This window comes from Corvus hawaiiensis, chromosome 11 (genome assembly GCF_020740725.1).
Source record: "Corvus hawaiiensis isolate bCorHaw1 chromosome 11, bCorHaw1.pri.cur, whole genome shotgun sequence".
Lineage (NCBI taxonomy): Eukaryota > Metazoa > Chordata > Aves > Passeriformes > Corvidae > Corvus > Corvus hawaiiensis.
In genome coordinates this window covers 14,734,511-14,746,327 of record NC_063223.1, presented here as the reverse complement: position 1 = coordinate 14,746,327, position 11,817 = coordinate 14,734,511, and the positions used below count along the sequence as shown (strand labels likewise).

Genomic DNA, 11,817 nt, shown 5'->3' with positions numbered 1-11,817 from the left:
TTGGGCCGCCGAGGCCGGGCCGTGTGCGGGACGCGGGCCCAGTGCGGGCCCCGTTTCTGTGTTTGTGGGAAAATAAATGTTTGAGGTACCACCGGAACCCGCACAGAGGGGAGGGGTGGGAAGGGACCTGCCTCCCCCGCGGGCTTCCATCGCAGCAGGGCAGCGAACACCGCGCCCCGGGCTGAGGGGAGGAGGAAAGGACCAGAGAAACCTTCATGTTTTCAGAAATAAAGGCTGGGGACACGCAGGCACAAGTCTGTTCTTTGGTCTCTTCTAAAATGTGTTGAAGAACTAGCAGGGAGTTGTCTACAGTTAAATTAGTAGGTGGAAAAAAATACCTTAGTTACTGCTATTAGAAATAAAGAGGCTATATTTTAGATTACATATATTTAATATTTATGAATTTTTACTCGCAGCTGTAATCGAAAGTGGGGTAGTAGCAACAGCACTTGTCAGGAAAGAAGATACAAGATGCCAGTTGAATATATATTCAGATTGATTAACCTGGCAGTTGCCAGCACCAAGATCAATAGTGCAGGCAAGTAAAATGGGACCCTTTGAAGTCTCTGGACCATATTCCATGGGGTAACAATTATCCTAGTGATACAAGAGAAATCCGTATTTTCTACTCTCTGTTGACAGCAAGTTCATTTTGTTACTCGGCATTCTTGAATATTCTTCTGTGGTCATCCAAGTCATGTGACTGCTGTGGGTTAGTTAGCTCATGACCTCAGGAAAGCAACCAGGGAGAAAAAAAGTATTTTTAAAGCTAATGAAAAACAATAAAGGACCGAGGCTACTTCCAGCAACATTAAAAAGAAAATCACACAATCACAGACCTGCTGGGGTTGAAAGGGATCTCTGGAGATCATGCAGCCCAGCTCCAGGCTGGGTCACCCAGAGCAGGTGACACAGGAACACGTCCAGGTGGGATTTGAGAGTCTGCTGAGACTCCATATCCTCCCTGGGCAGCTGTTCCAGTGCTCTGCCACCCTCAACATGAAGAAATTCTCCCTCATGTTGAGGAGGAACTTCTTGTGGTTTAGTTTATGGCCTTCGCTCCTCATCTTGTCGCTGGGCACCACTGAAGAGTCTGGCACCATCTTTTTGGCACCTATCTTTGAGATATTTGTATGGATTAGAGATCCCCTCTCAGTCTTCTCTTCTTCAGACTAAACAGGCCCAGCTCCCACTGTCTCTCCTCGTAAGAGAGATGCTCCAGACTCCAGAGAAGGAACTTGTAGCAGCAGTTTACTAGTGCTTTTAGGGTGCCCCATTGGATGCAAAGAGCTGCAGAAAAACCTGGTACCAGTTAAAATGCAAACTGGACAAAAGAGGAAAAGCCCTCAGCACATCAGCAGCTGGTGGAGCAGAGCACTGGCGTGTCCCAGCCAATTGCCTTTAACAGGAGACCCACATGCTGGGCTGCTATGGGCAGACATTAATGGCAAATTACTGCGTGTTCCTCAGCTCTCTTCTCTTAAAAGTTTCCCTTTTTTTATTTGCTTTTTACACAATATGAAAAGCAAACAAAATCTGCGAGTGAAATTTCCTCCTGTACTGCAAAGCAATCCTGGCACCACCTATTACAGACTTTTGTTATGCAGAACTTCACATCAAGTTCCTGTGCCGCTTGCTCTTGACGTGACCAACAGCTGTTTTCCAACCCTCTGTGGGAACACAGCATTTTCTTAAGCTGATGAGGCGACATCCTGCTTGCCTGTAAGAACAGACAGATCCTGGCACTCCAGAGGACCAGTGGCAGCAGACAGGTCCCTGCTATCCAGGATGGGAGCTACATTCACAGAGGCAGAGTGAAAGTAGAAGAATGGTGGTAACGAGCTGGCAAATGGAAGTATTGAGTTGCGGCTCTTGACATGCCCCACCCCCCAAATCAAAATAAACACGTGTCCTGCGGGACACCGGAGCGTGCTGCAGTGAGCAGCTCAGCACACTGAGTTTTAGCAGCCTCTGAAGGAAACTGTAGAATGTCAAAACCCAATGAAAACCCATAAAAACCGATCAGTTTGAAACCCAATGCCAATCGTTCCCAATCAGTAACACTGCTCTGAAGAAATCCATTCTCTATCCTTGAGTGGCCTTCACACAGCTAAGTGGATCTCTGAGGTTATAATAACAGGTCTTTAGACATTTACTGGTGCAGAAACCTCAACCTATTTCATGCACTCATTCCTCTAAACCAGGAAGTGAGAATGTCTCCTGCTTTGATTTTCTTCCTTTTGTGTCACCTAATCTCTATTTACTAATCTTCCTGATCCAATTAGAGACAATAAAACATTATATGTCTCACCCACCTCTTTGCTTTTGTCCTTGGACCAAAAGGGCCTCTCCCTTTCCCTTCTCATCTGTGAGATGACGGAGTGAACAGCAGTACAAAAACACCTGCAGAGAGGCCCAGGGAGGACATCACCTCAGCTGTGGCACCTACAGATCCTTGATGTGAGCTGAGAGCATCTGACATTCCCCACAGTGCTTAATGTATTCCCCCTCTCCTGTGGACACACAGCTACCCCCACCCCCGGCCATCTGTGACATTAAAAGAGAGGTCCCCTTATTCCCGTGGTACTTGTCCAGCACATTTCTGCTCTTCAGAGTCCTGCAGTCCCTGGGACCCTTCTTTGCCTCTGTGCCCAGAAAGGTGTAGCACCAGCCTACAGTGGCTGTGCCTCAGTGAAAACTGACTGTCCAGAGCTCCCTGTGTGTAGCTGTCTTCTCTCAGCTGGCTGTGCAATGCTTTCCCTTGTCACCTTTGGCCTTCCAGACCAGCTTCCTCAAACTGTCATTATAATGATCCAACATATGAAAATTAAAAAAGGGAACTTAAATGCAGCAAACACACAAAATGTTGCTTTGGTACTCCAAGCTTTGTCATTCTTTGATTTATCTTGTCTAAAGCAGATTCCCCTTGCTTCTGCTGGCATTTTGTTCATTAGAAATCTGCTATTGCATGGTCACCAATGCATTTCCACTTGAAAGAGCACAGGCCTAGTCTTTTGCCTGCCCTGTCCCCTAATCCCTCCCTGCAGTACAAATACTGCTCTGGTAATCTACTAATGCTTTCACCTTTGCAATCCTCTGATAGTTTCCAAGTCATAGAGCAGCATCACATGAAAATGAAAAGGTAGCTCTGGACAAGACTCGATCACCAGATACCAACTGTAGGAAGCAACTGCAATCACGTTGTCTCATGGCAGATCTCCAATCTGCGGTGCAGAGGACATTGAACACAGTGCAGGGATTACGTCTGTGCTCACTGAGAAAATGCATCTGCTGGAGGATGAACATCTTAAAGACAAAGCACCAGTACAGGGTCTAAAGCCATGGAAGCCTGAGCCCCACAGGGAGGGTGGGGCCGACCTCCAGCGCTGCAAAGCCTGATTGTGCCAAGTCCCCTCACACCAGACACAAGAGACACATGAAAAAGTGGCTTTGGACTATTTTGACAGCTTCCCTCTGTTCAATAGCAACAGCCACAAGACTACTGCAGAGTTGTCATCTCTTTGATACTGGGAGGTGGCAATGCTGGCATCTTCCCTTAGATGCCAGCTCACTCCCTGAGATGAGAAGGTCCAAACACCTGCTCTGCCTTTGAGTTAACCTCCTGCAGAGGCTGTGGACAACATGCTGAGCACAGGGGACACCCTTGGACAAGTATCTATGCTGGCCTTGGCAAGACAGGCAGGAAGAAACAACCCCATGCTGCTGGTCATGGTGTAAGCTGGGCACCACACAGCCTTGAGCTTACTGTATTTATCTGGGCCTAGACTGGTGGAAACCAAAGCCCATGGAAGAGTCAAGTGTCACAGAGGAAGGGGTGTTTTCATGTGCCAGACTGTGCTCAGGGCCAGAGAGGCATCCACAAACTATTTATAACCATAAACCCACGAGCTGTCACACAAATAGTGACAATCACCTGAGCCTCTTGCAGGTCTCACAGCTGTCCTGCGTCCCCAGCTACAGAGGTTCTCCAACACCACCACCACCAGCACCTTCCCACTTTTACAGCCAGTCCTAAATACCAGCTAATTACTTTTTTACAGCTGTGTTGAAGGTATGCCAGGTAATTTCATATGATTGTTCTCATACTCAAGTGGAGAAGATGATCCAGAGAGTGAAGTAACTTCCCTGAGGCCAGAGTGAGTCAGTTACTTTGTCAGATCCGTGTCCTTCTAAACACAGACATTTCTGAAAGGCTTTTTAAACCGTAGGAATGGCATAAAAATAGGTACAGAGAGAGGTGAACAGCCAGCACAGAACTGCACAGGCCTTTGTTCAGGGATCGAGGTTTTGCATGAGGAGTGTGTTACCAAAGCAGCAAGTTCTGTGAGCTGTTACCAAGCACTGAAGTCTTCACAGTGAACATCTAGAGAGCCTGAGAGCTGTCAGCTCATGCCATTAGTGCCTTTGAAGCCATGAGGACAGGCAGGACAGGCCGATGGCTGGCAATGCTTGGGACACTCAGCAGGACCCAGAGTTGGTGCCACTGCTCCTCTCTGCACAGGGTATTGTGCGATGGGGTGGACCAGCCACATGAGCTCTGCATCCAGGCGTTTTGTGGCAAAGGTGGCCATGTCATGCAGTTATTGCACCCAGAATGTGTCATGGGACAGGAGCCCGGTGCCACGTGACCTCTGTGAGTGGGACACTTTGTGGAACAGGTGACTTGCATGCTGCCTCTTCCTTAACAGTGAGTCATTGCCAAAAGATGTCCCAAAGACAGCTCTCCGTGGGTAGGAACCAAACTGGCTGCAATGCAGCATGCTCTCTGGGGTCTGCAGGTCCATCCTGAATCCTAAGAGACAGGGGTTGTATGCAGAGGCCTAGGGAGTTCCTCTGGGACTCTCCATGGGAAGGACTCAGACATGTCCCACAGCAGGATTCCCACCTCAAACCCCAGGCACCTCTCTGCAAGCACGGGGTTCTGCATATTAGCTTCAGATCTCTTCAACTCTTTTCAAGTGACAGATTTTCGCAATCCCCTCTTGTCTGCTCTAAAAGGAGAAGCAAATCCCGTATCAATGGTAACCACAAGAAGCTGGTATAATTTTGAGTGCATATTTTCAAAGACTGTGACAAAGATACTCAGCCTTGAAGGATAAGGGTGTGTGGGCAGTGAGGTTTGCTTTGCTTTTATCTTGGACAACACTTTTCAATGCCTTGTGCCTCAGCAGCTGCATTTCTGACCCCAGGGAGTTATGACTCACTGTTTGCAAATCTCTGAGCCACCAAATTGAAGGTATGCCTCGCAAAGCATGATCCTAAACTGAAATGGTTCTAAGTGGGTGTTACAGCCCCAGTTTTTCTGTTCCAGCATTCAGGACTGGCTCCATATCACTGCTGGAATTTCTGGCAAATAGAAATCAGCATCTCTTACTTTTTTTAGAAAAACAGGATCTCTCTGGGCTTGTCTCCTTCAGTGAAGTTCTCAACCAACCTGTGAGCAATGAGGCTACAGAAGATGCATTATCCCATCTACCCTAGGACAACACCAGCCTGAGGAACATCTGTTCTGCCCAATTGCTTCAGACACCAACATCAGAGCTGGGGCTGGCCTTCTGGGGGCTAAGGCTGTCTTTTAGCTGCTTTCTGGGTGACCTGTGTGGGGTTAAGTGAGCCACTGGCTGCCATCCTTTCTGTTGGAATGGATCAGCTCTCTGACTCAGGGAAAAACAACACAAATGTCTTATCAAATATTTCTTAGCAGGCAGGCAGGAGAGCTACGTGTGAGGAGCCCAAGCCTTCAGAGAAAGAAATAAGAACAAAGGATCACAAGATCCTCACATTTCTTTTTTCCTTGATCATTGATGTTTTTCTTATCAGGAAAGTGACTGCATACACTGCTGCAGACCAATGCTGTTCACAAGGGGTTAATGCTCCCTCTCTTTGGGAGACCTTCGATAGCAAGGAATCACCACCAGCCATCTGGCAGGGTATGATGAGGTTGTCTATGGGGAAGGGGCCACTGCTGACCGCCAGGTCCACACATGCTGAGGTCCATGAACAGCTGGGCTTGGGTCAGAGATTTTGATTCAGCCAGGCAGGGGCTCAGGGGTGCCTTTGCTGGAGAAATGTAAATCCCAGCTGGCACTTCACAGAGCATGATTCAGGGAAGTCCCTGCTGACGGATTCAAAAATTTAGTAACCTGGTGAGAAATCTGCATTATCTCACTGCTTGAACTCAGGCCTCCTGGAGAGAGCAAAAGAGCTGCCAATCTGTAAATGACCCCCTCTTGTTGCTGGCAGTGGGATCCTCAGCTTCCTGCTGTGTGTGGCAGATCCTGCAAAACTGAAGCTTTAAAATCCAGGTTAAACACTACATGAGCAACAGGCTCCTACATAGATACACCAGCAAGTGCTTCCCTTTCCAAAAACAAGCTGAGAAAGAGGAGTTGCTCTATGTGAAGATGGAAACTTCCTTATTGTGCTGAGTGGCCAGTGACAATTCCTCGCCAGACTTCACTGAGGACAGGATCGTGGACCACAGAACTGTACTGGTCTCAGGTGGGTCCTGGCATCACATTTGGCAGACCTTAAAGGGTCAGGAGTTAAAATGCAACAGCACTTATCAGAGAGATGGGCACTAAATCCCACGTCAGTCCCGTGGCACTCGGGCACTGCATCACCGCACAGCCTTTCCCTCACCTTCCGTCCTTCACCCCGGGGACAAACCACCTCCTGAAGTGACCCCAGCAGACAGACTGCCCGCCCCAGAGCCCGGCAGGCAGCGGGAGGGCACAGTGAAACCTGCAGATCCCTGCAGCGCCAGGTGCCCGCTATCCCCGCAGGTCCGGGCGGCTCTTGCCCATCACAAACAGCCCGGAGGTGCCGCCTCGCCGGGGGCTGCAGCCGGGATGCTGCGGGAGGGATCGCTGTTGCCGAGGTGAGGCCGCAGCCCTCGGGGCGGCGCCGCCGCGGCCGGGCGGGCCCGGGGGCGGGGCTAAGGGGTGACCCCGCCCCTCCCCACCCCGCCGCGCCGCGCCCCGCGCGCCCCCTGGCGGCGCCGCGCGGCCATGGCGGGCCGGGGGACATGGCCGGAGGGACATGGCCGGAGGGACATGGCCGGAGGGCCGGTGAGGCTTTTTGTCCCCCCTCAGAGCTGGGAACGGGCTCCATCGCCCAGTCTGGACGGGGCAGAAGTGGCACCGCTTCCTGCAGCTGCCGGCCAGGACCGCAGCACGCCCAGCGCAGGTCAGGGATCTCAGCACCAGCCTCTCAGGTGTTCCTACCTTGATTCCACTGCGGGGCTCTTTCACTGTGTTTATCTCCGTGATTTCAGCCAAACGCGGGTGCTCTTGCCTCCACCACTGGCCTTGGGAGGTTGTAACCCTGGGGCAAACAAGCAGATGGAGAGATGTGATTCTGTGTGAGGCCTTGCAAGGATTTGGTGATCACAGCCCTCATCTGCAGCACAAGGGTGAGATTCAGCTGCTGCCCCAGGAGCCAGCAGGTCTCCCCTCTGCCCACAGCTAGGACCCCCAGCCTTCTCCTCTGGAGCCGGGAAGCACAGCAGCTTCCCTGCCTCCTTGGTTCTCAGTGATAGGCAGCGTCTGTCTTTTCCAAAACACGCACTTTTGTCCTCCTCTCTTCCTCCTCTGGCTTTGCAGATGCCAGTCCACCGAAGGCATTTTCAAGCTGTGGGGTACCCAGGTCCTACGTGAACTGTGAAGTGCTTGAGTTGCAGCCCTAATCACACCCTCAATTTTTTATATAGTTAAAACAGCACTGTTCCCTCTATCCAAAACATGCTCTGATCCTGTGACAAAATCCAGACACTCCCAGCCCAAAGCAGCTCTCCTGGTGTGGACCACATACCTTGCTCAGGTTTTGCATTTCAACTGTACATGTGTGGCAGATTTTTTTCATTCACAGCCTGCCAGTGCCTGCCTATGGCTATTTCAGTTACATTTTTAGTAAGCTTTAAGAAGAGTTAAAAGTACTTTTTAAAGTTATGAAGTGTCCTCTTTTCCACATTTTTTTTTCTCCTTATTTCAACAACACTCATCACACAGTGGTCTCACCTCCTTGCAGGACTCACAGATGCTCTCCCATATTCTTCCAGGAGGTTTTCCCTGTGTGTTTCCCAATGCTTCAGACAATTGCTGTGCACAGACAGGTTTTTTCATTATTTTTTTTCTGAGTCTTGTGGTCTGACAAGGAGACAAAACCAGATTTATTTTTTTTTTAAACCAGGAAGAAATTATTTTAAAGAAAGGTGAACACTATAAGGAGGGAGGAGGGATGGGCTACTGCAGATCACTAAATTAACTTGAAAAAAGCCAGAGGAGCAGCCCCTAGGCAGACAGTACCCCATCACCACTGTCTCTCTGCTAAGGCAGGATGTGTTTCCAGAGTAGCTGAACAAAGAGTAGGAGCCAAGCTCCAAACAGCCCCCTCCAAGTCCACCATTCTGTGGAAACCCCAAATAAGAATAACGGTGTGCTTTGCTTGGCAGAGGCTCAGTGTGAGTTGTGCTGACGAGCTAAAAAATGAGGTTGTAAAAATAATGAAACTGGAAGAGTGTTTTTTTTTTCTTTTTCTCCAGCTGCTTTTTGAGGGCCTTAGCAAGGCTAAGCAAACTTATACCTGTGCTCTCATGACTGGCAAGTGTAACACCTTGCTCAGGATTGAAAACAGAGAGAGAAGTGCCCTGTGCCTCCCACTGGCAGCCAAAAGGCTGTTGGATTAAGGTTAAATGGTGAAACACCAATAAAGTCTGAAGAAGGGAGGTTTTTTTCAGGATCACCGATAGATTTGTATTAAAATCTTCAAGGTATTGCCAGGATGACTTCTGCTACATATGCATAGCCCTGTTTATTCTCTCCTGCCCCTGACCTGGGCTCCTCAGAGAGCAACATACTGTTTCATGGTCCCTGCACATTCCTGGTGCAAGCTCCCCACTGGTACGAGGATCACACCAGAATAAATCCTGTTCCCTGCTGCTACAGGCTTCAGTGTGCTTCTGTGGTCACAGCCAACCCCCTCCTTCCAGAAAACAACTTCTCCTTCCCTCCTTGAGAACAAATTGCTCTGACAGATGACACAGCTCTGAGTTTGGCATCAGCCCTGTAAAAACAGAGGAACACAGGGCTTTTCCTGGGGTGCGGTTCTGTCCATGGTTTATCCTGCCAGAGGCATTTATTAGACCACTCTGGTCCCTCAGCTCTGGCAGACGGCTGGGCTGGCACCGGCTCCATCGCGGCTGTCCCCCTCCCACTGCTCCTTGGCCCTGAGGATGACACGCTCTCTCCACAGCACACGGGGAGCTGGGGCACTCTGCCAGATGGCAGCAGGGTCTGGTAACCTCTCTCATGCTGCTTCCTGACCTGCAGCTCTCTGGGACGTTACTGCTGGAGGGAGACATTCCTTGCAATGAGGGAACTAAAAAAACAACACATAAAGAGAGAAAAAGCAGCTCTGAACTCCTGGCTCTCTCTGTTACTTGGCACCAGGCCTGGGTGGCCAGATCTGCACACGGGCACCGCAGCCTGTCCCTGCTTGAACACAGCCTGCAAGCTGTCCCCGAGCTGTCCCTGGAGCTGTCCCAGCCACCATCACCAGCACACCCCGCCAGGGGCTACGAGGAGCTGTGACTGACCCCATGCATGAAGAACAGCTTGGCACTGCTCACAGAGCAGTGGCAAGAGGGGCCTGCAGAGCCAAACGTAGCCTTGAACAAGCCCAAAGGCAGCAGCTTTTCAACCCAAGGACAAATTTAGCCTATGTGGTAGGGCTGAAGTCTTGAAAGAGATGATGCACAGGCTTAGCATGACTCAATTATCACAATTAGAAATGGATTCAAACACAGGGTTAGTGTACAACAGTATGGTTCAGAGCTCACCAGGGTCTGGATGGGTCACATATTGAAACTGGCATTTGCCAGCAAGTTCAAATCCAGCCTATGGGATGAACTCCTTGGAGAGCAACCTTTGGCCCAGGATGTAACAACTGAAGCCCAATCATTTCCAGACACAAGGGACATATGCATTTATTTCTTTCCCTCCATTTACCAGGAGAAATTGCCCTAAGGGAGAGAGGGAAATAAGAGCTGTAGCTGTGTGTCTTATTAAAGAGGCCGACTGGAGTTCATTTATTCCCTGTGACACATGGAAGGACAGTGACAGCCGTTCCTAGCAGAGGAACTTGCAAACCCAACCTGGACAACTGGAAGGCGTTCCCAGATGTAGCACTGCTGGCCAGCCTTAAATTAGAAACGTCTGTTCTGCTCAGCCTCTCATGTTTCATGGTTGCTTCCCTCTGAACGTGCCTACACAGTTCCAGGCCCCAAAGCCCAGCTCTTTGGAGAAGGCCAAGATAAACAGGCTTTTCCTGGAGAGCAGAGGGACCTGGAACATCTCCCTGGCTGGAAGCATCAGGCTGAGGAGGTGGAACCCGCCCTTGCAGCCATCTCCTGCTGTGCTGCTGGAAGAGAGCACCACTGTCACCCGAAACACGGTGACAAACTACCTGCTTGTGCTAGGATATGCTACAGGGCAAACTGCCAAATTCACAGGGCTGGTGCCTACATAAATCAAAGGGAAAGTGAAGTAATGTGCCAAGAAAATTTCCATGATCGGAATTTGGGGGGGTGGGGGAATGGTAAGGGGAGAAAAAGAAAGCTAGTTGAGAAATGATGCTGTTTTGAACATAGCACACCAGGAGACATCCCATTCTATTTAGCCTTTGCCAAGGGGCTATTTGACTCCATATCCAAACACATAATTTAGGAAATCCTCTTCCGATACTTGGCAATCTCAGGCCAAATCAAAGAATTATCTCTGTGACTCATATTAGGAACTTAAAGAAAGATTGAGTCCTGGATCCCATTATGCAAACATGAAAGGTCTGCTGTCCCACAGGGCTCACAGGCAAAAGCCCTGCTCCGGCAATCACAGCAGATAACATCCGTTCCTTGCTTTTATCTGCCTTAGATGTTTGGGAATAAAGTGTCAATCACCTCTTCCCCAGTCATGTGTTAAACCACTAACATTTTCCTTTCCCCAGCTGCCTTAAGTCAGTTCAGGGCTGGTTACCATGCCTTGGCTACCTGTAGCACTTCTACTCTGGCATCACCTAGCTGTCAATTATCTGTGCTTTTTAGCAGAAAACTTGGGTTCAGCTTAAACTCTATTTGTGTTAAACCTCACCTTCCTGAGCAACAATGATCTGTGTGCCAGGCCAGTGAGATGAACTGTCCCAATTTGAGGCTCATTAATTCAACAGCATAATCAAAAGCACCAAAGTCCATCCCTCTGCAGTGCTCCCAGTGCTGTGCTCCGTGATCTCAGTGTCATCCACACCAATAGCTCCTCCAGGCCATCCTATGCCCAGCACTTCCACAAGGATTGACACCTCTGGCCCCTGGAAGCCCTGGCAGGAACCGGCCACTGCTAAAAACATGGAGAAACAGAGCTGCTTTGTGCCGTGGCTGGAGAGGAGGCTGAGGAGCACGTAAAAGCCCTGAGCATCCCGGAATATTTGTTAAAGTTGGTTTTTTTGCTCTTTTTCGGGCAGAAAAAGAAGTGGGAGACCCCAGGAGGGCCCAACAAGCAGCCCTTGGCCGGTCCCAAGGCCTGCCCAGGCCTGAGAGCTCAGCAAGAGCACGGGCCCAGCTCTCCGCGGAAACACCCAAGCTCGCCGACAGAACCTGGGCGCCGAGGAAGGGCCGGGGCTGCGCGAAGCCGAAGCCATCCGCGGGACTCCGGAGCCGCCCGCCCAGCTTCTCCCCTCAGGCACCGCGGAAGGCGGGGAGGAGGGGGGCGGGCCTCCAGCACCGCTGGGAGCCGCCATCGCGAGCCT

At 50.2% G+C, this 11,817-nt stretch overlaps 1 long non-coding RNA gene across 2 annotated transcripts; it reads right to left on the bottom strand.

Annotated features, from left to right (window-relative positions):
* Positions 1-414: 414 nt before the first annotated feature.
* LOC125331664 lies at positions 415-11,739 on the bottom strand. 2 transcript variants are annotated; one of them, XR_007206153.1, is made up of 4 exons: positions 11,166-11,739; positions 8,040-8,168; positions 7,248-7,347; positions 415-5,012 (listed from the first exon to the last, which is right to left on the bottom strand). It is a non-coding gene; the product is annotated as an uncharacterized LOC125331664 (long non-coding RNA). The 2 variants fall into 2 exon arrangements; XR_007206154.1 differs by having other exon boundaries at positions 415-2,403.
* Between the last annotated feature and the right edge of the window lie 78 nt (positions 11,740-11,817).